We start from the raw sequence: 27,178 nt of genomic DNA, 5'->3' as shown, positions 1-27,178 counted from the left end.
ACCACCTTCGCAGATGAAAAAAGGAAAGCAAGATCACCGAAGCAAGTAGGTAACAGAGCAAAGACTTGAACCCAAGCATACTGGCTCCAAAGTGTCTACTCCTAGCCACTGATGGAAGCGGGAAAGTTGGGAAAACCTAGGTAGGGAGTTGATTGAATCTTTCATTTAAGATCTTGCACAAAAGGTCAGAGGCTGAGATGTGTGGAGGTAAAAAAGCACACCTCTCAGGAGACAGGGAGTGGTCACCTGTGATTCCCTAAATATCATCATTTCATGCTTCAGTATTTCTGCTGATGTTGGTTCTATTTCCTTAAATATTCCCTTTTTAAAAAAAAAAAATTCAATTCTGTGTATTTTCTCCCTGTGAAGACTTTCCTAACTTTACCCCTTCTTCTACAGATAATCCCCCAGGCTCCATTATACTCCCAGTATACTTCTGGCCTGAAATGAACAAACATGAGTGTTTTTATTGATTGCCACTTCTGTCTTCCCCCTGGACTCTGATATCTGATCTCCATTGAGGCAGTGGCTATACCATTGAGTTAATCAGACTCTTTCCAATGGTGAGAAGCAGAACCACACTCTGGCTGGCTCGTTTCATGGGGTTCGTTATACGGATAAACAGAGAAGTAAGAAGAACAAAAACTACTCCCAGGGGCCACCTGATATACTAGACTATTCTTCAGGACATAGCTCCTCTGTTGCTTTTTTTGGCCCCTTTGCACTGGGTAAATGCTTCCTCCTTGATGACAGTGCTGGTCTTTCTGATGACTCAACTTCTGTCTCTCTTACTGCACCTGTTTTTTGTGCTGCTGACTTAATTTTTTTCTAAGCCTCTCATATGCAAATTTCCCAAGAGATTTAAATTAGCCACCCCCCATAATAGTGAACTATTACTGAATAGCATCCACGTACAAGGACACCTCAGAGATTACTGGCCAGTATATAGCTAGTCATATTTGTACCAGGCACTGATGCCTATCATGACCAAAGTAGTAATGTATGGTATGTAATGCCATATCATAGAGATTCATGAGTAATAGACTATTTCTGGTTAGTTCCATCAAAGGCTTATTTAGCCATGGGGACATTAAGATCACCATGTCCTATACAATCATATAGCTATTTGTGTGTTCAAAGACTCTAACATAGTGCTTATCATTTATCAGATACTCAATACATGTTGAGTAAGTGTGAACAAAGATGTCTTGAAATGACAAAAGGGACACCAAAGAAGCAGGAAACCAGGGGATTTCTTGAGTTCTTCATACATTCCGTCAAACTTAGCAGTCATTTATGAAATGTGTGTTAGGTCCAATAGGAATCAGACAGTGTGCTGGGTGTGAGGGATGCAATATCGAAAAGGATAAGGTCCCAGACTTTGAGAAGTGGTCTAATGGAAGACACTGGTAAGTAAACCAACTATCACAATATACTAATATTATAAGTGATGGAGAGGAAGTTTATCTCCAGCTTGAGAAGACAGGTCTGGAATAGTTTGCTTCCTAAAATCCCCAAAGAGAGGTAATCAGGGTGAGGAATTGGGATGTGTGTAGATTTTGCAAATCCTCTATACAGGAGTTTACTACAAAATCACTGAGTCATGGAGCTGAAAGAGATTTTTTTTAAAGTTTGCATTAAATTACTGTTTTCTAATTACTCTCCCTTGAACAATGGCTTCACATTAGGAAAACTCTTAAGTGAGCTGAAGGCTACCAAAGCACAATTATTGGAAAATGACCAAATGGCAGTATGTGAAAGATTAAGGTGACTTTTTCCTTTTCCTTTTTTTCAAGTTAGTTAACAGAACTGTGGAACTAAGCTTCACCTCAGTAGTTAGTAAACCGTATGGATTTCAATGTATGTGCTGTAGGGCATTTAACTGAATTATCAGGATGTTCCAGTTTTCTTTTAATTTATCATTTCCAGAAAGACGGGGCTTGGGAATGATATAGTCTATACACCAGAGAAGCTTCAAATGCTTAGAGCTATTTTTTAGTACTTCTAATAGGACAGGTAAGATAACATCATCTTCCTAGCTGTAAAGCATACCTGGAGAGGGGATAGTAAATGGAGTTGTTATTACTATGGCTGGAGCAAGGAAAGTTACTAAGGATTAGGGGGGGAAAAGGAGTAGGTGGAAACACCAAATCTCTTCTAAAACAGTGGGAAGAATGATGAGGTAACTGAAGGCCATTTCACATAACCAAAGAAGGTGCTAAGGATGTTTAACTAAGACAGAAGTCTAAGGGAGAAAGCGATGGAGATATGTCTGAAGGACTAGCGCATACAGCGGGGAGGAGAACGTTCAAGAAGGCAATATTAGGATCAGGGGCTAACAGTTAGAGCTGTCCTATAGTTCATTGACCTGCCTCTAGAGTAGTGATCTTCCTGTTCTGAGAAGCAAGAAGATGACAGAAAGTCATCAGAATGAATCAGAAATGCTATAGAAGAGACTCCTGCATTGGTGCATGTAATTGGGGGGAGGGGGTGAAGGTGAGGCTGTTGAGATGCTCTCTTAATAGCCCCCTCTGAATATATGATTTCTTTATTGGAGTTAAATTAAAAGCTTTGTCTTCCATAAGCTTAGCTTTCAGTGACTGGTCAAACTGCTCCATATAGCCACATGTATTCATTTGTCATGTAGATTCTGACTTGTTTCAAAAATATTTCCATCAGAAATGTCTACCCTTATTGAGTAGAGCATTACTATCACCTCCTGGAAGCCTGGTTAAAATGCAAACATGATTATAATAACTCTTTAATGATCTAATTTGACCCGTCACAACAACCTCAGTGAAAGAGGTAGATGAGATATTATCCCTATTTTACAGATGAGGAAACTCATTTCAGAGAGACTATGCTACCTGGAGAATGGAAACAGGGCTCATTAGGAGATCATGAGACATTAAAGTAGATGAATGACTTCTCTCATCAGACAAGTTGTAGACATGTGGTTAGGAATCCCTATCAAACTGCTGTGACTGGACATGGGAACCTTTTTATTGGTTTGAAGGATAAGAAAAATCCTGAGGATCTAGAGTCCTGTCTGCCGGGCCAGCACAAGACCACTAAGTATTTAACACTGGTCAAAACCAAAATTTACCTTCTTCCCATATCTTTATGGGGAGTGTTGAGAAACGTACTCTATGAGAGTTTACTGTGCTAGTAATTTACATGTGTTTTTTTAAAAATTTGCAACAATGCTCTGAGCTCCATATTAAATGTAAAGAAAAACTTCAGTTTATAAAAGGAAACCATTAAAAAAATTAAGAAGACAAGCTCCGAATTCAGGGATTTTTGAATCACATCCCGCTGTCCAGAATATGTAAGGAATTACAGATCAACTAGAGAAAGAGGAATAACCCAACAGAAACGTGGGCTTTAAAAATTCCTCCAGGAAAACCTGTTTATTGAACAAATCTGAAGGTATGAAATTTCAAGCTGCCAGGGAGAAGGTCACCTTGACAAAGTCTTCATGGCACTGCAAAAGGAGGAAGTTAGGAAAGGGTGTTTGTAGGGCTTTGAAGTCTGGGCTTAATGGTTTAGGGGAGTCTTTCACAGCAAGAAAATGCTTAGGATTGGGCTAGGTTTGATCCATAGTAATTTAGAAGTACTAGACAGAGGACAAAGGTCTGAAGACAAGTCCTTCTGAGTAAACCACTGTCCTTATAAAAGAGTTGTCTTTCCAGATGAACGATTTGCTCAGATAACTTGGCAATCAAAGAGCTGCGCAAGCTAACCCTGCAATTATGCTGACCCAGGCCACCTTGTCTTTTAAGCGTGTTACCTTGGGCCATCTCAACGGTTTTATATTGGGAGGTCTCAGTTTCAGCTCCACCACTGTGGTCGTTCTCCAGTCTAAGCTGGGGGATAGATCATTACCCTTTCAGGACACGGCTAGTCCAGATCCATGCCATTGATTGAGGTACTGTGATCACACATCACATTTCTGGTAGTGGCCATTTCTGCTTTTATAAATATTAGGTTTTTCTGTTCTTTCTGTTGGACGATCATTGTGGGATCCCTTCACAGTGTAGGGGCTGAGCATTTGAAACAGTGGAGATTTGAGCAACACAGGGGAAACACCAAGAGAAAGATTTTGGTCAGTTTGCAGTTCACTTCTAAGCCATTCATCAAGGCTGCTCAAATTAAACCGGATTCTATCTCCAATCTGAAACCTCCCTTCCTGCCCTCCCTCCCCCTTTATAATACTGCCCTCCCTCCCCCTTTATAATACTATTAAGAAGATCTGTTTCACAGATCTTCTTAATAGTATTATAAATATCAAGATGTAAACACAACATTCTTCCCCTTAGATGGCATCTCTTCTACCTTGAGAGGCCAAAACCATATCTAGGCCTGCTCTGTCTTGAATTATCATGTGTTCAATTTCACATCCTCTTCAAGTGAGGTGTCCTTTTGCCCTAAAGCATTAGCTCGCTCACTGTTCACCATGAGAACCAAGTAAATATAAGATGCTTCTCATTTTCAGTTTCCTTATAAATTATGAAATGAAGAAACTCGAGGAGAAGAAAGCAGCTCAGAAGTCAGTCTCAGAGGTTAAGGTTTTACATCTTAAATTGAGAACAAATTTCTCTCCTTGTTGAATTGTAACCTGGAAAGCTCATTTGCTGAGAGGGCAAGCAATTGAGCCAAAATGGACCACACATGCTATCAGGGACTAACTAATGTAAAGGCAAGCACCAGTTTACCAAGGTAACAAATCCCTGTCCCTGTTGTAGGTAGTAGGAAATAGGTTGCTTGCTTAAACTACTATGTTAAAAATTCTATAAGCTGCAAGTATTCTTAATTGATAAATAGTTCTATGGTAAATCAACATCATGTGTCATACATAAGTGTACAATATTTGATGCATTCCTATCATAGTCTAAGATAATTCAGGGATGTCCCCTACTAATGTCCTCTACTAATAATACAAATAACTAATATTTATTGAGTATTTACTATGTGCCATGAACTGTACTAATCACTTATTTTACTCATTTAATCTTCACATCGGTCCTTTGAGAAACAGACTACAGTCAGCAGGTTCTGCATCCGCAAATTCACCCAGCCCCAGATATAAAACATTCCTTTCCCCCCCAAATTCCAGAAAATTCCAGAAAGCAAAACTTGAATTCACAGAGTACAACTATTTACAAAGTATTTACATTGTATTACATAAGTAATTTAGAGATGATTTAAAGTGTATGGGAGGATGTGTGTAGGTTATATGCAAATATTTCGCCACTCTAAATGAGGGACTCAAGCATCTTCGGGTGGATTTTGGTTATAGGGGTCCTGGAACCAATCACTCCTGGCGCCCCGCCCCCGCCCCCCCCCAGGGTTAATGTAATTTACTCAAGCTAGTTAGCAGTGAACCAGGGTTTGTACTCGGGCAATCTGGTTCCAGAGGTTTTTTTCGCTGTCGTCTCAGCCCATTTATTTGATCTCCAGCACACTTAGGCCTGAATCACTGGCGGCGATTTCATTTCTCATCTTGCAAAGCCGGTAGTGTCCCGCTGCAGCCACCATATCTGGTTAGTGAGCTTCCTTCCGGTCACGGCGTCCAACACGTCCTTCTGAATCAGCTTCTCCACTGCACTCAGGTGCCTGCGGCACCTCGAGGGCTGCAGGACTGCGCAGGCGTGGCGTTGTTGGTTTGTCGTGGTGCGTGGCGAGCCCCACGTGGTCCACACAGCCTCCCAGCGGCGTGAAGCGCAGGGGCGTCAGGGCCGTTGTGCAGAGCAGCTGCCGCGATGTTGGGCAGGTCGCTGTATGCGACAACTTCTCCAGCGTGGTGGCCTTGGCCTCCGGAGTCAGCGACAGGATCCAGAAGCTGGGTAGAACTTTGCCCTTGTCCTTGCTTGCAGGGCTGCGCGTGCCCCGGGGTCAGGCATCATTTGGGCCATTCCCCGAGGCAGCCCTGGGCATGAAGGGGTTGAGGAGTCAGCTCACGATGGCCACCCCCTCCAGGAAGCCCCGCACCTGGTCTTTCACCCCAGCCACTGCCACTTTTTGTACTCGCGCCCAGCTGCTTCTGGCCGGTCTTCATCTGCTGGGCGTTCTCCTTCTGGTGCAAAATGTACTCCAGGATTGCTTCACTCATCCAGGAGGCCATCCGGTGTGACGGTTGAGGCTGGGGCAGGGCTGCAGAGTGAGGCCGCAGCAGTCGAAATCCTGGACAGCATCCCGGCCCATTTCTGGGTTCCGTAGCCTGAGGCCTCTGTGTCCTCCTCCTTGTCATGGTGAGTGTGCGGGCCCTGCAGTGCTGCTGTTGCAGAGCTGCATCTTCCTTACAAACGACTCCTTTTTTCTTCCTGGCTTCTTCAGATGTGCCCTTAAACCAGAAAGGAACCAGAGATTGCGTCTTATGTTAATTTAGCCAGCTTTCTTTTGACTGGTGTTTTCATGCTATATCTTTTTCCATCCTTTTACTGTTAACTTATTTATTCTTAATATTAAAAGTTGGTATTTTGTGGATGATGATTAGTTCTTGCTTTTTACCTTTTTTGACCGTCTCTGTTTCTTACGTTTAGACAATTTGCATGTAATGTTATTATCGACAGGGTTGTATTTAAATCTACCATCCTGCTAGTCGTTTTCTATTTGTCCCATCTTTGCTTGGATCCTTCTCCCCTATTTTCTTGCCTTTGGGGCTAATAGAGTAATTTTTTAAATGCCTTTGTTCTGATAAGCTCACCCTGTGTCCAGATGATCAGACTCTTGTACTTTTAAAAGAGGTGTTTTTCCAAATATGCAAATTATTTGCCTGGATAAAGTGAACTGCAAGAATTTCCTGATGATACGAGTGAAGCTATTTCTCAGGTTGTAGTCTTATCTTTCTGCACAAGGCTCTTCTTGAGCAAACAACTAATGTTATGTTGTCTCAGGTCATCCAAGCTCTCGGCCCAAATAGCTAGGTTTCATTTATTCACACAGTAGGAGGATGGATAAAGTATGGCATTGTTATACACTTGAATATTATACAGCAGTGAAAACTAATGTAGCAGTGTGAATTAACATGAACATGATAAATCTCAAAAACGGTGAAAAAAGCAAATTGTTAATACATAGAATATGAAATCATGCCTGTTAATTGGAGAACATGTAAGTGATAAAACTCCAAATAAAAACAGAGGAATGATGAAAATAAAGTTCAGAAGAGTTCCTTGCCCCTTCCTCCATAACACAAAATAAGAGAAGGGTGTCATCAGGGAGAGTCAGAGTGCGAGCCTCCAAAGATGAGTGGACTAGTCAAGGTTCTTCAGCTTCTACTTGTTTAAACTCTGTATGCTATATATTTTTGATTTTTAAACATATTAATTAAGAAGGCAAAAATGCTAAACTTGTATAGTACTCAGAACATACTCTTGTCACCTTCTTCCCTTTTCTATTCAAGTATCACCTGGCATTCAGTCCCCAGCGAATCTGGGCATTTTCCAATTGCTTCCACATGTCAGCCCTCAGTTTTATCCTGCAAGATAAGGAGAAATTGTTTTTATGACCACTAAAGCTCCTTACAGAAATAGACGTTTTGGTTTTTTAACTCTGTTTGAATCTGCCAAGTGCAGACTTCTTAGTTTCAATTAGTTGGAATGTGCTAATGATTTATTTGTAATCCTAAGACTTCAATTAGGTAGAGTCTTAAATAGATTGGTCTTAAATAGATATTCAGGTAGGTGGTAGGACTAAAGGTCAAGAAACGCCTCTTTGTTTTAGTGGGTGGGTGGAAACCTGCTAACCTTTCTCTTCCTATAAAAAGCTTCCCCTGGATCTGAAGATTTTTTCACGTGTGTCAATTTTGGTGTTCTTCCTGGAAGATTTGCCTTCATAAGGATTACAGGTTTCAGGATACTGGAAACTGGATTAACTCTCTTTCCTTTAGTGCAGGAATTAATTAGTCTTCGATTTCTCTGTGTGTAGTCTGCATTAATATTTGACACAGGAAAGATTTTCACAAGTATCTTTTCGGTAGACTGTGATTTGCTGTGATTTTCCACAAGCCAACATTTCCCATCACAGAGATACTGTTACCCCATTAATCAAAGGCAGCATGTGTCATATATGAAATCTTGTACACACAGCTGTGGGGAGCTGGAGATAATTGTTAATGAACTTCAGCCACTCTGCCAGAGCACACAGCCTCTAACATCCTGCCTTGCTCCTGTTTTCCCTCTCCTTCCCCCTTACCCTAAAACCTCACCCAGACCCTTTTCTGAAGACGTGTACAGCCACCAGGCCCGGACTGCTCATTTCCTAAGGATTTGTATTTGCTGGCAAGGCAACTTAGAGGCAAGGCTATTGCATCTGACTAGAGCATTACGTCCCCAAAGACACAAGGCCTCCAGAAACCCTCTTCAGATGCTAATATTCGCACAAAGTGCCGCAGGCCCCAGCTGGCCTTCACCTGCAGCTCTGACAGGCAAGAGCCTCAGAATGAGGTCCTGGTTTCCATAAAAATAGGAAGGGCACACATGGTAAATGGCAGAGATCTCGCCCAAGCTATAAAATTATTTAAAGTCAGATTCCAGACAGTTAAAACTAATTGCTGTGAACACAAAGCCCAGGCAGCAGCCCCCTTTCTCCTTTTTTTTTTTTTTTTTTCCAGTAACTCACTTGAGACAGGGTAGCTTGAATCCTCTGCGCACACCTAAAATTAAATGATGCCACTAAATGTAAGATGCAGCTGTTGTTGTTAATGTTCAAACATGTTTTAAGCACAGGAGAAATGTGCTGTGTGGTAGGGCGAAACTATTAATGGGTCATTTAGAATTGGCCCTGTGTTTCTGTGGTTTTATGGGGGTACCTTGCTTAAATGTAGCATTATTGTTATTGCCGGTCTTATGGCCGATTTACTGCTCCTGCTGGGTATAGTTTGCAGCCTATTATTCTTTCTGTAAAACAGATTTGTAAAGGAAACGACGCTTAATCCACCAACACGTTCCGAGCGTTGGTAAACTGAGTACAAACCAGGAGAACTCCTTGCCTTATGGCCTTTTTTGGGAACTAGCATAGAGAAGAGCTGTAGAATCCTTTCCCTGTCTATCCTTTCTGGTCACTGGATATAGTACATAGGCTATCACTGGGGGCAGAATGTTGACTAGGTTTCCCTTACCAGATCTTAACTAAAAAATGTATTCATTGAAGATTCCCAGTGCCTTTTAGTTCGTATTGCCTTCGGAGGGGAGCAGAATTTACCACCCTACAATGTGTCTCTTTGGCATATTAATTATTTGAAACCGCTTGTTTTCTAAGATACAGCAGACTTGGGAAAAACTGAACACCAAGTAGGAGTTACCCTTTTGTAAGAAACATTTATATTTGTAAGGGAAATCTCCACTTGTAGGGGTGTCTCCCCTCTTGGTACCTGGATGAGGAGAATGCCCAAACCTCTAGAAACTCTTTATCAGTGGAGAAGACACGGACTTAAATTTATATAACAACCTTACCCTTGTTTACTGGGCTTTTCCTCCCATAACTGACTCCTCATCCTCAGCGTCCTCCTTTGTCTTCAGCTGAGGATGGTATTTAAGGTGAGGGCTTTGGCTAGATTGGCCGGTTACTTGGTTTTCCTGGGTCTTTCTCATGTATACATGTTGTTAAACATTTGTTTGATTTTTTTCCTGTTAAGCTGTCTCATGTCAATTTGATTCTTAGACCAGCCAGAAGAATCTCAAAGGGTAAAGGACATTTTCTTCCTCCCCAATACCTTGGAATATACATAAGTAGTAGGTATTCAGTAACATCTTAAAATGAACTTATATTTAGGTAATTGAAAATGCACATGTGTGTGGGGGGGCGGTGTGTGTATGAGAATGGCTGTACATACATGTGCGAGATGTTTCTTAGGTCTTCAGACGGTGATTAGTACTTCTCTGTGTGGATTCCAGGATGCCACTCAAAATCCTTATGACCTTTCCAGGAGTCCCCTCTCTCCTCTCTTGGTTAAAGAAATAAGAATCTAGAGGGAGAAAACTCTAGGTAGGGAGTCAAGAGGCTAGAGTTTGGTCTATATTCAGTTGTTTGTACTCCTTTTGGCATTTTAACCTCTCTCTGCCTCTGTCCCCATTGTAAATTACGGATGGCTTATACCTGTCATATTTATCTCATGGTTATAGTAAACGTGACATGCAGTTACCCAGTAGCACCCGAAACCCACTATTGAGGAAGCTACTGTCCACTCAGTTAAGGCTTCCTACTTTGACAGAAGATAAGGTACTATAGGTATTCTCATATTGAACCAGATAAGGAAAGCTTTGGGTTACTTAAAAAAGGAGAGAAGAAAATATAATGTTAAAATCAAGAATTGGAGGAAATCTCAGAATCCCTTAAAAGTGACAATGTTATTTTCCCTGAAATTCATCAGACCTCAGAAGAAAGATAATTAAGAGAAGAGGAACCAAAACTACTTTTTTTTTTTTCAACTTGCTCGTAGTCAGAAAACATATGTTGAGCACATGCTTCCTGCCGGGATAGTGCTTGGTTCCTGGCACTCAGGAACAGTTGCGTTTAAATCTGCCTGTAGACTAGATAATTCCTACACCCAGTATTTCCTCTTTGTTCTTGCTCTCTTTCCCTCCCTTCCTTTTTTTGCTCCCATATTTTTCTCGAGGAACAGCTTAACATTTATGAAATTAAAAGTATTAAATTTGACTACTTATTATTTGTAGATCCAGGTTTTGTAATTTCCCGGATTAATAATGCTCTTGTTAATGTAGTTTAGCCTTGAACATTTTATTCTTTGGGGTTTTATATCATCATCATACACTAGAAGGAGAATATGTTACTTTGCATGTTAAAATAAAGTTGTTTCCTTATTAATACCAATTTTACTAAGTAAATAAATAGAGAAATAAATAGGAAAAAATCCGTATCTTCTAGCAGATTCAGCTTAAATTGACTCTTAAATAGCACCTAAAAATAATTTTGTCATCAATTAATAGCTTTCTTAAACCAAAAATGTTACCATTATATATATTTGCTTTATGCTGATTAACTATTAGTCTTTAAGCCAGTGTGCTGTTATTAATATGACCTCGCTTTTTGAGAAACTGAGGGATTCTGTAAAATTGTAAGTAGATTTTCTTGTTGGTTGGTTGGTAAATTAAATATTCTTTTCCCTTTGAGATTCCGAAGTTGTTTTACTTCATTTAAGATTGATCTTTAATCAGCTTCTTGTCCCCCAAGTATTTGTAATTCTGCAGTGGGCAGACTGCAAAGTGAGGCAGGCCACTTTAGTTCTTAGTAATAAAGTTTCCAATGGTTTGGGGGAAAAATGGAAAAATATTAGAGGGGTAAGTAGGTGGTGACTTATCACTGGTGCAAAGGAGTGAATTATGCTATAAACAAGAGTTAAATATTTGGTAAATATGGACAACAATATCATTTGCTTAGAGGGAGAAAGCAGTTGGCTACATCGCCGTGCTCTGTGGCATACTAGTGAAGAGGTTAAAACTTCTTTAGCAATTGTATGGTTAAGTTATAAAGACCACTTCCAGGAACATGGAGTAGATGTTTTTTTCCCTATACTCATATGAAATACAACTAAAAACCCTGGACATTATTGTGGTGTAAGTCCTGAAATTAAGATTCAGTATTATCTGCCTCAGCATCAGAAACCAGAGGGCCTCAGGGTGATGAAAGAAAGCAAAGAGCTAAATAAATGGAGAGACATACCATGTTGATAGATTGGAAAATTCAACATAGTAAAGATTCCAGTTCTTCCCAAATTGATATACAGGTTTAATGCACTTTTAAAAAAAATCCTAACAAGATTTTGGGGGGGTATGTAGAAAAAAACCAATGAAATTTAAATGGAAAGTTAAGGAACTAGAATGGCTAAAACAGTTTTAAGAAAGAAGAATAAAGGGGAAAGAATGTCTAAGCAATTAATAATAATAGCTTAGTGATCAAAGCTACTTGGAGAAGGGATAGACAAGTAAATCAGGGAAACAGAACAGTTCAAAAATAGGAGACAAATAAGCCCAACTAATTTTGACAAATTTGCAAAAGCAATTCAATAGGGGAAGGATAGCCTTTTCAACAAATGGTACTAGAGCAATTGGACACCCATAAGCAAGAAAACAATCATAAAGCTTCAACATCGTATCTTACAAAAATCGAAACCAAAGTGTATCATAAATGTATCATATAAAATGTAAAACTATAAGAGTTCTTTTAAAAAATATAGGAGAAAATCCTTAGGATCTAAGGATCTAAGGAGTCCTTAGACTTGACACCAGTGGAACTACCCATAAAAAGAAAAATTGGTGTATTGGATTTGATCAAATTAACAACTTTTGCTCTATGAAACATGCTGTTAAAAGGCTGAAAAGAAGCTAAAAATATTTGCTAACCACTATCCAAGATGAGTATCTAGAATATATAAACGACTCTTAAACCTCAATAGTAAAAACAGATAATTCAATTAGAAAATGGGCAATAGACTTGAAGAGACATTTCTCCAAAGAGGATGTACACGTGACAAAAAAGCACAAGAAAATATATTTAACATTATTATCCATCAGGTAAATGCAACTTAAAGCCATAATAAGACATAACTACTTACTGTTAGAGTTATTTTAATAAAAATTAGTGATAACACCAAATGCTAACAGGAATGTAGAGAAACTGTGTCATTCAGACATTACTGGGAGGAATGTAACAGTATAGCCACTCTGGAGGACAATTTGACAGTTTCTTAAAAAACTAAACATCCAACTACTGTATGATCCAGCAGTTGCACTCCTGGATATTTGTTCACGAGAAACAGAAAACTTACGTTTACACAAAAAACTGATAAAAGTTTTCATAGCTTTTTTGGTAATAGCCAGAAACTGGAAACAACCTAACTGTCTTTCAGTTGATGAATAATTAAACAAACTGTGGTACATCCATACCATGAAATACTTCTCAGCAGTAAAAAGCAACACCCTATTGATAAACACAGCAACTTGGATGGATCTCCAGAGAATCATGCTTGGGCCAAAAATCAATCCCAAAGAATTGCACCAGGTATGATTCCCTTTATATAACTTTCTTGAAATGCCAAAATTACTGAAACGGAGGGCTGATTAGTGGTTGCCAGAGATTAAAGACAGTGGAGGAGGGGGGGAGTAGAGTGTAGAGGGGAATGTGAGGGAGTGGGTGTGGCTATAAAAGGGTGAGATGAGGAATCTTCCTTGTGATGGAAATGTTCTGTATCTTGACTGCATTAACGTTAGTATCCTGGTCGTGACATTGTACTAGAGATTCGGAAGATGTCGTCATTGGGAGCATCAGGGTAAAGGGGGCATGGTATCTCGCCCTATACTACTTTTGTGACCAAACCCAGGTTCGGCCACTCGCTGCTCATAAGCCAATCATTTGAGAGGCAAGTGTCAGTAGAAAGGAAAGTTGCTTTAATAAGAAAATCCGGCAGTCTGGGGAGATGGTGGACTCGTGTCCAGAGACCAACTCCAAAAATTCTGCTCAGCCATGACAGTTTCTAAAGGGAAACATGAGGGGGGAGAATCTCAGTGAATCATCGAGGCGGGAGGTTGGCTTCTGCATCATTCTCCATAGAGTGCAGACTGGCTGACTTCCTTCACATGTTATCTTGCCTACTGAGGGGGCTGTTGGGGGGTGGAGAGCTAGTCAGTTTTTAGCCACTTAATTCCTCATTCTTACTTCTTTTTTTTTTTTTTTTTTTTTTTTTTTTGTGATATGCGGGCCTCTCACTGCTGTGGCCTCTCCCGTTGCGGAGCGCAGGCTCCGGACGCGCAGGCTCAGCGGCCATGGCTCACGGGCCCAGCCGCTCCGCGGCATGTGGGATCCTCCCGTACCGGGGCACGAACCCGCGTCTCCCGCATCGGCAGGCGGACTCTCAACCACTGCGCCACCAGGGAAGCCCCTTACTTCTTTTTATCTAGGAAAAGAATCAATAGTTTAGACAAGGCATGGTGTGCCTTCAGGAGAGCATAAGTCCAAGTTAGTTTCAATTGTTTAGTGATCTCATTCCTATAATGAAGTTCTTTTAAGGTTAGAGGGGAACAGAAATGGGCAAAGGGGAAAGGGGCAAAAGAGCTGCTTTCACTTTTTCAAACTGCGTAGGAATATGCAATTGTGTCAAAATTAAAACTTTAAGTAACTATAAATATCTGGTTGTATTCTCCTATAATTTTTATATAAATGGCTATATGATTCCACAAAGATACCTGTGAAATTGGAGAATGGTTTTCACTATGTCATATTAATCCCAGGTGTACAGTTTCTTCATGATCCCAGTTTGTAATTGTCTTGGGTACCTTTTTAAAATTCATGTTTCTTCTGGTTCCTTAAGGTCAGGGCTCTCTTTCTTACAAAGGATAGGCTCTTGATGAGTCAACAGTGCTTTCAGCGGACACTGCATATTAGAGGAAAGCCATCAAATTTCTCCCAGGCTGGGCAGCCTTTCACCTCCATACCCCTGGAATGCGTCTCAGTGGGAAGTAATGCGGCTCATTTGAAACCATCGTTTAATAGTCATAATAAAAAGAATGCAAAAAAAAAAAAAAAAAAGAATGCTCAGAGGAATGGAACTTAGAGCCCATTCGTCATAGCAGTAAACAACATTCACATTTAAAAGGGACTTCCTGTTTTTGCCCTTTAAGTGCAGAGGTTCTGGTAGCTTTTGATTTATCACCTCACATTTTCTGCCTGCCCTTTTCTTTAAATATATAGCACGTTCAAATCCCAAATCAATATGCGTGGTGTTGTATTGAATTTAAGGCGAGCAGCGACAAGAAAAAACATAGTCATGAGACACAATTTTTTAATCTTTCATTGAATGACAGTCTTACTAACAAACAGGCTAGAGATAACAAGGTGCAAGTTTTCCTATTTTATTTCTCCTCCAAAGTTTAGCACCAGGAGTTTCAAAGTCATACCCACAGATAAGACCACAAAAGTTTGGCACAGTGAGCCCCTGTGATGCCATTTCATGCCTCTATGGCTTTGTTTATTCTGCTTCCCTGGCCTGGATGACTGTTAACCTTTCTCACTTGGCTAACTCAAACCTATCCTTACCTCAATTAAATTACCTCTAATAAACCATTCACCTCTTCCTCCAGGAAGTCTTCCTTGACTGCTTGAGGATGGGGTAGAGGCCTTCCCTGTCTCTTTGTACCCCAGGTAATATGTAATATCAGGGCATTTAACCATATTGCGTGGAAAATCTCCATTAGGCTAAACACTTTGAAAAGAGGAGCTGTGGTTTATCTGTTTATCTAGTTTTCCCCAGTACTTTACACAGTGTGCTCAGTAAATGTTGGAGGAATCTGGGGAGTGGTGAAATATTTACATAGTAGAATTGACAAAAAAGTGGGAGCAAATCACACAAGAAAACCAAATGATTTTATTAGATTTTTTGTACAGGGAATCTAGTTTGGACACAATGGATGACACAGATGTGGTTTAGTGGGTACTTTCTGTGCCTGAGCTTTTCTGAATGAGGAGAGTGACTTTGATATTTTCATTATTACTTCAGGATTGAAAGTGCCAAAAGGACAGGAACTCTGTTGCTCCTGCTTTCAGAATTGGCCCTCAAACAGTGTGTCTTTGCTCCCAACTATGATTATTTCCTTATATTTTAAGTGATCTATTTGATTACTACAAGTAGAATTGATGACTCAGAGTATGCACAGGGAATTTTTTTTACAATTTAAATATTCTCTGGAAAGATTTTAAGAATTTGTACCTGCACTATCCATCAGATTTCATTCTTTTTTCAATGCTGGCATTGTAACTTTAAAAAATGGGTGAAAATTATAATTTTCATTCATATTATAATTTTCACTCATATTTAAATATGGATTAGAGGTTAGTACATATCATGGAGTCAGACACACCTGAATTTGAAATGCAGCTCCATAATTGCAAGCTGCATGACCCCAGGAAGTTTATTTAATAGATCTAAGCCTCATCTCTAAAGTGGATTAATAAACGGTACTCACCTTGTAGCAAGGTTGGGGAAATATTCAGATAATGTGTATAAATTGTAAGTACAGTGCCTGACACAGTGCAGTTATTCAATAAGTATTAGCTTTTATTTTTACAAGTACTGTATCAGTCTTCCATTACCAGTGAGGTTGAGTATTTGGCCGTATCTGTTAAAATATTCTCTCTCTGCTTTTCAGTCCTCTCTTTGCAGACCCTTTATTCATTCATATATTGGAATTAATGCTCTCTCTTTTCTTCTTCTTTTTAACTGAGTTCTAAAAGTTTTCCGTACATAAAAGATAGCAAATCTTTGTGACATGTGTATTTTGAGTAGTTTTACCTAATTAGTCCTCTGTCATTTAATGTTATCTGTAATATTTCACTTTTTACCCAGAAAAGTAATGATCAGTTTTGCTCCCCAAACATTTTGAGCTCTCTGCACTTTCCTACCCTCTTTGAAGGTAAGCACAGTCATATGACTCACTTTAACGTGAGCAATAGCCGTTATGTTACTTGTGGGCAAATAAATGCTTCAGCAGCCACTGTGCAACTTCCTCTTCTGCATTGATTGTGGCAGCATGTGATGATGGCAGAGATGGAGACAATGTCAGCCTGCATCCCCAAGTGACAAAGATGAGTGGTACCTCCTACTTGCAAAACGTGTAAACAAAATAAACCTTTGTTGTATTGAACTCCTAAGATTTGGGAGTTGTTTATTACTGCAGCATAATCTAGCCTATCCTTACAGATACAAGGATATTTTTGCTAGATTTATTATAATTTTTAAAGGTAGTCACATTTAGCTATCTGTTCCTTAGAAGTACTGCCTTTGGTATTAAATGGATATTATGCTGAGAAAGTCTGGAAAGTCTGTTCTAACTATTGGAGTGCCCAAACATGGACTGAATGGCTTTTTGAGGTAGTAAGTTTCCTGTTTGTGAATAATTTTCAACAGCGTTATGGTTGTGTGTCAGGAATGCTGTGTAGTTGTTATATGTTATATGAGTGATCAGAATAGTTGACCTTTAAATTTCCTTCCAGCTGTTTGGATATTAAGAGTAATGCAGAGTTACTACTCAAGGAACTCGCCATGTACCTTAGTATTTGAAAAGATGATGTAGAATCTGGGGAAAAGATTCTTCCATCTTTTTCCAAATAATCAATCATAAATATGCAGATAAAATAATCCCCAATTTTTAGGATAGATTTAAGTTTTCCTGTGTATTAAAGCTCTGTGCTCTTCACAGTTTCTTCAGTGACTCAATTTCACCCAAACAGTACAAAATAAGAAACATTGCCTTCTTATACATCTTGAGCAGGTTCCTTACTGAGACCATATTTTACTGTTGTTCTTGAGTTTTATAATAAGTCAAGACAGGAATATGGGATGTAGAATCCTACTGGCTCCATGAAAGGGGATTGTTTCAAAGCACCAAAATTAAAGTGAAGAGTATTTCTCCCCTACTCTGTCTGGGGCAGCACTTTAAGACGTTGACACAGGGGGGTAGGACAGCATCTGAACCACTAAAAGGTCTCATATCAGCAGCTTCCTTTCTTCTCCATGCCACCAAATGACCCTTGAGTAAAGAGCAAACTCTCCCACTCAGTTGGGCTCCTGGAAGTTATTTTCCCCATGTGATTGCCACCCCCTCCCTTTATTCCTCAGGTTCTTGAGTTTTGGTGGAAAAGATTCAGTAAGTTCAAGGCTAAACAAAGATAATTTGAAGAATTGTATAAAAACACTCTTCCAAGCTAATAGTTAGGTTCTTTGAAGAGAAGCACCAAAGGATGAGCTATTAAGAAAATGATACCATCCACATCTTGGCTATTGTAAATAGTGCTGTAGTGAACATAGGTGTGAATGTATCTGTTCAAATTAGTGTTTTCATTTTCCTCAGATAAATATTCAGAATTGGGATTGCTGGATTGTATGGTAGTTCTGTTTTTAGTTTTTTTGAGGAACCTCGATGCTTTTTTTCCATAGTGGCTGCAGCAATTTACATTCCCACCAACAGTGCACGAGAGTTTCCTTTTCTCCATATTTTCACCAAACCTTGTTGCTTCTTGTCTCTTTGACAATAATCATTCTGACAGGTGTGAGGTGATAGCTCCTTCTGGTTTTGATTTGCATTCCCCTGATGATTTGTGATATTGAGCACCTTCACATGTACCTGGTGGCTATCTGTATGTCTTTTTTGGAAAAATGTCTATTTCAGGTCCTCTGTCCATTTTAAAATTGGGTTATTTGCTTTTTTATATTGAATTGTATGAATTCTTTATATATTTTGGATATCAATCCCTTGTCAGATATACCATTTGCAAATATTTTAACCCATTCAGTAGTCTACCTTTTCATTTTGTTGGTAATTTCCTTTGCTGTGCAAAAGCTTTTTAGCTTGATGTAGTCCCATTTGTATATTTTTGCTTTCTTTGCTTTGCCTGAGCTGACAGATCCAAAAATATATTGCTAAGGCTGATGTCAAAGAGGTTACTGCCTATGTTGTTTTCCAAGATTTTTGTTGTTTCAGGTCTTACATTCATGTCTTAAATCTATTTTGAGTTTAATTTTATACGTTGTGTAAGAAAGTGGTACAGTTTCATTCTTCTGCATATAGCTGTCCATTTTTTCCCAAAACCATTTACTGAATTTCTCCATTGAATATTCTTTCCTCCTTTGTTGTAGATTAATTGACCATATGTGTGTGGGTTTATTTCTGGATTCTCTATAATGTTCTATTGATCTATGTTTCTGTTTTTGTGCCAGTGTCATACTGCTTTGATTACTGTAGCCTTGTAGTATAGTTTGAAGCCTGGGTACATGTCTGTGGTTGATGAATGGATGAAGATGATGTGGCATGTATGTACAGTGGAATATTACCCAGCCATAGAAATAGTAAAATCTTGCCACTTACAGCAACATGGATGGATCTGGAGGGTAGTATGTTAAGTGAAATAATTCACAGAAAAACAAATACTGTATGATTTCACTTGTATGTGGAATCTCAAAAACAAAACTAGTGAAGAAACAAAACAGGCTCATAGATACAGAGGACAAACTGATAGTTTGTAGAGGCGGGGAAGGTGGGGTGGAGGGATGGACAAAACAGGTGAAGCAGATTAAGAGGTATAAACTTCCAGCTATTGCAGTAGATAAGTCACAGGAATGTGATGTATACATAGGAAACATAGTAATATTATAACAGCTTTGTATGGTGATGGAATGGTAACTGGGCTTATTGAGGTGATCATAATGTCTAAAAATATCAAATTGCTCTGTTTTACACTTGAAACTAATAAAAATTAAAAATAAAATAAATATAGGCATTTATAGCTATCAGTTTCCCTCCACATTTCTTTAGCTGCATCCCATTATGTTTCGGTTTGTTGAGTTTTGTTTTTATTTGTCTCCAAGTATTTTCTGATTTCCTTTGCGATGTCTTCCTTGATCCCTTTAGGAGTATATTGCTTCATATGCATATGTTTGTGAATTTCTCTAATTTCCTTTTATTATTGATTTCTAATTCTGTTCCATTTGGTCACAGAATACATGGTGTGATTAAATTATTTGAAATATATATTTTAAAACCCTAGCCTCATTAAATGATTAAATTTTAGTTAGGATAGTTTCTGTTTTTGTTAATATCACATACTTTTTAAAATGATTTTTTCCTTCATTGTAGTATCTTTTCTTCAACATCTCTCAGCTTTTTCACCTTTGGCACCCTGGTGTGGGTGGGTGTTTGTTGCACCTGGAAGATGTGTTGGAGAAAGTGGGAGAGATGTGCAATTGAGCTTACAAATATCTGAACTTGTAGCTTTTGTAAAAATACCCTCTAACTTCTACCTTTTAACAGTGGTGTTGGGTGGCTAATTTTATGCACTGGTTTTAAAATCCTAGGAGGAAACATTCTGAAATAGATAACATTTTCTTCAAAATCAACCTCGACTCCCATTCTAAATGCAGTTTTTGAAATTTAGGTGTGAAGAATTTCTTATCCTCCCTGTCTCCTATCCCATTTTTATTAGTCTCTCAACTGGGTCTAACATGCCCTGTGAGAGCCCCTCTGTTTATCTTCTTCAGAAATTAAACATCTAGTGTTCTGTTGGTGTTGAGAGATATAATTCCCCACTGATGAAGGGATCTAATGATGTAGCTGCTCTGTAAACACCCTTTAACTCCCTCTTAACCTTCAGAGGTAGTGGATACCACTATTTCTGGAGGAAGTAAATCGGGTTGGTTATTGCTTGGCTCTTTCCATTGCTGGCCTAGAATTTAGCTTTCTAGGGGTTTGTGTCTTAAGTATCTACCTCTTTACTATAGTTTTAGCAGTGTTTCATGGGGAAGAAAAGTGACATATGTGGATTTAAATAGCCTCCTTCTCGTGGAAGTTCTGTAGAATCTATTTTAACTACAGTGAGACATGGTTATATAACCTTTAACTTTGAGATTGTGATGCGTGTTTTCCTATTTATTGTAGGGAATATGTTAACTTGTCATATATGTGTTACAGGAAATCAAATTTGAGTTTACATCAAACTTGTAATGTTGAATCAAGTGATTATAAGTTCACTTTTTATTAACTCAAGAAGTATAAAAACAATCAGATGCTCCTGAACTAAGGAAACAGCACCTGTTCTCCCCTTTCTTCAAGCACAGGGAAAGTTGTTCTAAGTGTTGATTTTAGCAGTAACATTTAAAAACACTATGAAGAATCTTGACTTTATTCTCAGTGTAGTGATATTTAAACTAACTTCTAATGCTGATTGACTAAGGTTTGCTCTTCTTTAGAAATGAAAGGGAGAATATCTATTTTTTGTCCTTGATAAGTTTGTACTTTGATTCGAAAGATAAAAAAATAATTAGGGAATAGGTATGCAATTAGAAGTAAATTGCATAGTGCAGAAAAAAAATAGTAGCTTTTCATTTATCTGTAATATCCTTAGAACTACAACTGTGTATACTTTGACTCCTATTTTTATGTCCATATTTTTACAGCTTTATTGCTAAAGTTTAGATATATAAACTGTGTTTTTAAATTATTTTCTTCGAATTGTAAGTCTCTCAAGAAAGGGAAATTATCTTTTGTGTTTTTAATCCTATGACTATCCTTGCACAGTGCTTAAGACTGGTACCAATTTCTGGACATTGAATGAAGTTACGGCTAAATTTTTATTACCTGGAAACTACCAGGTAAAATATTTAATTATCTAAAGAGATAAACCAAATTTAAGAGAAATAGACAAAAATCAACAAACAACTTTTATTTAAAAAACAAAATCGGGCTTCCCTGGTGGCGCAGTGGTTGAGAATCCGCCTGCCGATGCAGGGGACGCGGGTTCGTGCCCCGGTCCGGGAAGATCCCACATGCCGCGGAGCGGCTGGGCCCGTGAGCCATGGCCGCTGAGCCTGCGCGTCCGGAGCCTGTGCTCCGCAACGGGAGGAGCCACAACGGTGAGAGGCCCGCGTACCGCGGAAAAAAAAAAAAAAAAAAAAAAAAATCACCTGCTTTCGTCTGGTTTCCTAGGAGTTAGTTCAAGCCTCAAAAATCGCTTTCACATCTACACCAATTGTCCTAATCTGTAAGGAATTTATTCTCAAGATGGAGGCCTTGAGATGCAGTCCCACACAGGAAATAACGTTTTTGTTTTACTTGTGGGCTCCACTTAAAAATGGCAAATTATTTTTGAAAGATTATCTTAAAGTAAATCATCTTTATTTACTGAGCTCTTACTCTTTACAAGGCATTGTGGGTTCTTAGAGAATACAAAAATAAGTCATAGTCCCTGTTATTAAGGACTAGAATTAAATTTAAAAACAAAATAGCCACAAATAAAGATTTAACGAACAATTGAAGTGCCACATGAGGATGTTATGTGAGTTCAGGTAAAGAGAGAGATCGTCGGTATTATTGCTACTGATGAAGTTAAACATTTATTTAGCATATGTTAGGTTCAGGACACTAATCTGAACACTTTACATGTATTAACCTCTCTTAATTCTCATAACAAATCCATGTTGTAGATACCTATTATGTCCACTTAAAAGATTAGGAAACTGATACACAGATAGGTTAAGTAACTTCCATAAGGTCTTGCAACTGGCAACAAAATAAAACCCAGGGTAGCAACATTACAGAACGTAATGAGCTGTAATGTAAATTGCAACATTAAAGGTGTTAATCACCAGAAAGAAAAAGAAAATTAGGAAGAGAAATTGAAGTTCCTGTGAGTCAAACTTTGAAAGTAAGATAAACAAAACGAGTTCAGTCTTGTGGGAGCTGAGGTATTATCCAAGCGTAAAATGAACGTATAATATATTTTCCAAATTTGGCCACTTTCGAGAGTGGCAGGGCTACTGACTGGACGTGAATGCTCCATGCAAACGGAGACCCGTGGTCTTCCTGGTTGTACCCCTTGCCCTCAGATCCTTAACTCCGTTCCAGCTGTGGTAATTGTGTGAGCAGGGCTGGCTACCCCCTATCAGGCTGTGTCAAGTGTAGAGGAGAAAAAAATAGGCTTGAGCTCAGTGTCTGCATCTGCACTACAGTGCAATTATCTTTGACAATCTGACCTCCTGAACTTTGGACTTTGCCTTTTTAGAGCTGTTTTGCTTCCTGCACTCTTTGTATTAGTGAAATTCTGTGGACACAAACTCTGACCTGCTTCAACTTATACAGTGCACTTGATCACTTGCAGTATTATCAACGACTGCAAAATCTGACCTGTGCACCGTTTGACTTACGGAGCTAGTCAGACTCTTCCTGCAGAGCCAAAATTCTGTCTTTTGTGTAGCCCTTGCTACTCTTAGCTAGATCTGCCTCTTTACCACCTATCAAAGCGACGATTTTTTCATACAGCCTAGTTATGAAGCAAAAGTTGGAAAGGGCCCTACATGGAGTGAGGACGTTTTCCTGGAGATGGGGAATGGGGATTGGAGAGTAGGTTATTAATGGATTTTGAGCAGAAAAATGACAAGATGAAAGTGGAACAATCTGCTGAGATATGTCAGGTGGATGACAGTGGGAGACTGAGGACAGCAGACCGGTCAGGTGGACACATAACTGTCCATAAAGTATTGGTAATAGATGTTAATTATAAGGGGCCAGCAATGGGAACCCAAGAAAAAAACAGGTGGAAAAAATACTGCACAAGGAGAATCTTCAAAAGACAACGTTCCAAAATCTGGAATGTAGCCTAGAGTTCTTTGGGTTCAGTGAATACTCTCGACTCATTTTGTGTTAGATTGGGTGAGGGAGAAAGTGCTAGTGTTTTTTTCTTTATCCTCCCACAGACTACATCATATTAGAATGTATCTTCTTTTTTTTTTTTTTTTTTTTAATGTCTGTCAACCACATTTTATGCAGAATCATCTCCTCCAGAGCTAATGGGGCATTCAGCTTTTCATCTTCAAGATGTAGCTCACTGGCTGGCACAGGAAGGGGCTTTAAGTAGTGGTTTTGTCATCTTGGCTAAGGGGGAACTGAATTTCCATGAATTTTCTTCTTCATATGGTTCCAGGTTAGGAATGGGAGAAATTGACATGAGTTTTGGGAGGCAGAAGTGAAGCAGCAGCTATGTCTGCTCTGAAGGTCAGTGGTGCATGAGCTGGGGTAGCTTACACGTGTTATTGTTCCTCTGCTAATTCACCTTGTTCGTCCAACAGCATGTGAAAATCAGGTGCCTGTAGCAGCAAGCCTTTGAGTGACCAGGAATCTGGCATGGAATAACTTTAGTGAAAGTAAGGACTATAATAGGGTTAGCTGGTTGCTTTTTAAGTGTGGTAGAGAATTTAGGGGAAGAAAATTAGGAGCTCACGGCTTTTAGATTTCCGTTTCAATGTCTGGGAAGAAACCAGGAAGCTCTAAGACCACCCTGAAGGAAACCCTTATGTCCTATAGCCTCATGGCTGAGATTTCTGAGTGTTCAATCCAAGGTCTAAACCTGCGTGGGGCTGAATTACAGCACAGTTGAATTACCAGTGTCACAGAGTCTCTTATGTTAAAGTTAAGGCATTTGTTTGGAAGGAATGGTATCCTGGAAACTGGATTCATATGTGCAGATTCCAATAAATCTGGGGATATTGGACCCCTACATGTTACTGAGCCTCTTTTACCGGCAGAAGCAAGCTTTCTGTCTTCTCTTCCTGGCAGAGGAGGTTAGCATCCCCTCGGCTGTAGAACCTGAAATGGGCCTCGAAGATATGTTCCTTGCCAGGGACTCCTGTTCCCTCTCAATCCCAATACGTAAACCTTCTATTGCTTCTAGACCTATAACCAAATGCAAGTCCAGACAGTGCCTGAGGGGATAAGGCACACAGTGTGACCTATGAGGGTGGGCAGTATAAAGAAGAATTGCATGGTTTTGCTGCTTTATACTGAAAGTAACCTGGGGGAAAATTAGGAATGGATCCTAAGTGTATTGGGGGAGAGTGGAAGGAATAAACTGTTGGGATTGGATGGCTTACTAAACGGTAATTCTGGATTCAGTATGTTACTTTGAGCTACTGGGGGTCTCTTTAAAAGTCAGCTTGGTTGTTTGAAAGCTCTACCCCCAAATCTCCTGTGAAGTTGAAATGCCAAACTGAAAATGAAATCAAGTAGAAAGGCCCAAACTTCCTGGTATATTGTAGAGGGTGAAATCCAAAAGCTTAGGCAGAGCTGAATGCTGGAGTACATGTCTCCAGTAAGATCTGCTTATTCACCCCCCAACCGTGTTCCCCGAGAGGGTCCAGAAGACAGTTCCTTCACCAAGGCTGCGATAAAGACAGTTGTGAGGAGAGGTATTTTTAAAGAGTTCTTTGGTGGAGAGTCTCTGAATTCCCGCCGGTAATAGGAAGGAGCTTGGAAGAGGATCTTGAACTTAACACGAGAATACACGTCAACACGTTGATTTCAGCCTGAGCAGAGAAGCCACCCATCTTGTGCCAGACTTCTGACCTACAGAACTGCAAGCTAATAAATGAGTGGTGTTTTAAGCCAATGCATTTGTGGTCATTTGTTACGCAACAGTGGAGAACTAATACAGGTAGCCAAGGGACAAGTGGAGGCCATTAAAATTCCCTCTCCCTACCAAAATAGTTTAATAATAATAACAATACCAGATTCCTAAGGGAATTGCAGAATATTGTCACCAACAGGGGCTTCAGAGATGCAGGAGTGGTGATTCCTAATACAACTTTTTGTTTTTAAATTGAAGTATAGTTGATTTACCATGTTGCTTTAGTTTGAGGTGTACAGCACAGTGATTCAGTTATACATATGTATATTCTTTTTCAGATTCTTTTCCCTTATAGGTTATTACAAAATGTTGAGTATAGTTCCCTGTGCTATACAGTAGGTCCTTGTTATAAAACAGCTCTGTTCAATTAACCTTTCTGGCCTGTGATGAAAACAGATGGATCTTGAAGAGTGACAGACTGTTGTCAACTTAATTAGATGATGAGCCCAATTGCACCTGTTGGTCCAGATGTGGTTTCATTGCTAGGCAAATGGATACATCCCGTGTCATCTGGCATGCAGCTCTTTATCTGGCAAATGCTGTTTTACCCATACCCAATAGTTAAGACCATTAGGAGTAGTCTTCTTTCAGCTGGAAGGGTCAGCAGTACACCTTTACTGTTCTAACTCTATCAACTCTCAAATCCTGTCATAATCTAGGTGACCAGGACTTGCCTCAGTTCCCGTCCACCAGGCATCACACTCTTCCTTTACATTGATTATATTGTGATACGTGGATCTGATGAGCAGGAAGAAACAACATCTCTAGTTATTTGATGTAGACATTTAGGAGGTGGAAAATAACTCCCCCCCACCACCAAATTCATTGTCACCTAATGTTAGTTTCTTATTGCCATTGTAATGCATTACCACGAACTTAGGGGGCTAAAACCCAAGCAGGCTTATTATCTCACTGTGCTGGGAGTCAGTGCACCTTGATTACACGTGCTGTGAGGACTGTGTTCCTTTTGAATACTCGAGTGGAGCATCTGTTTCTTTGCCTTTTCCAGCTTCAGAAGATTGCGTGTAGTTACTGTCCGCTTTCTCCGGCGTCAACACCCACAGCACAGCATCTTTCAAGCTCTCTGCCTCCATCTCTCCTTGACCTTTGCTTTCATTGTCACATCATCTCTGACTTGAACCCTCTGTCTCCCTCTTATAAGAACCTTGTGATTATATTGGGTCCATGAGGATAATACTGTGTAATTATCTCAAGGCCCTTACTTTAAATCACACTTGCAGTCCTTTTTGACATGTGAACATATTCACAGGTTTGGAGCATTAGGATGTGGACATCTTGGGGAAGACGTTATTTTGTCTACCACATACCTCAATGAAGTTTCTTTGATCTGAGGCTGTCGGGATATCCTTTTCAAAGTGAAGGGCAAGTTGCTGCATCTGGTGCTTCCTACCACTAAGAAGTATCCGTAGCAATTGATGGGCCTCTTTGTATTCTGGAGGAAACATATGTCTCATTGCAGTATGCTACTACAACCATGTTCAGAGTAAGCTGAAAAGCTACCAGTTTTTCACTTGGGTTCAGACAAGAAAGAGAAAGAAAACTCTGTAATAGGTCCAGCAGGCAATGTGAGCTGCCCTTCCTCCTGGGTGTATAATCCTTGAAGTGTCACATAGGGATGCCTTTGGAAGGCTTTCACAGGCAAATCACATTTCAGACCCTCAAGATTTTGGAACGTCATTATGCTTATCTCTGCAGATAAAGATAATCATTTTGAGAGACTACTTCTGGCTTGCTTTTGGGCCCTGGGAAAGACTGAACACTTGGTCATGGACCACCGAATTTCCATGTGACCTAAGATGCCCATTATTAAATGGATACTGTCTGATCACCATGTATAATCTGGGCATACAGATCAGCACTTTATCGTAAAATGGAAGATACATTTATATATATGTATATATAATTGGGCTTAAGCAGATCCTGAAGGCACATATACGCTGCATGAGTCAAGTAGTCTAGATGTCCATGTCTCATAGTTTTGCTCTATTCCCCCCTCCCTCCCCCACTTATTGTCTCCAGGGGATTTTCCTGTGATCAGTTGACTCAAGAAGAAAAAAGGACAGGGGTGAAACAAAACTGTTTCATTGGACATAACTTCAAGCAGTGCCACCCGGCTTTTGCCCGCAAGGAGACATGGCCTGAGGGACGGACCTGCGGTGATTCCTGTGAAGTATCAAGTGATTTGGTCAGGTAGTCA

General features: G+C 39.6%; 1 pseudogene; it reads right to left on the bottom strand.

The window, feature by feature from the left end:
* Positions 1–5,498: 5,498 nt before the first annotated feature.
* The window catches only part of LOC131742788 (nitric oxide synthase-interacting protein-like), a 177,674-nt pseudogene continuing 155,994 nt past the window's right edge, over positions 5,499–27,178 (bottom strand).

This window comes from Kogia breviceps, chromosome 15, assembly GCF_026419965.1.
Source record: "Kogia breviceps isolate mKogBre1 chromosome 15, mKogBre1 haplotype 1, whole genome shotgun sequence".
NCBI lineage: Eukaryota > Metazoa > Chordata > Mammalia > Artiodactyla > Physeteridae > Kogia > Kogia breviceps.
Note: the sequence above shows the minus strand (reverse complement) of the source record. Positions and strands in the feature narration are given on the sequence as shown.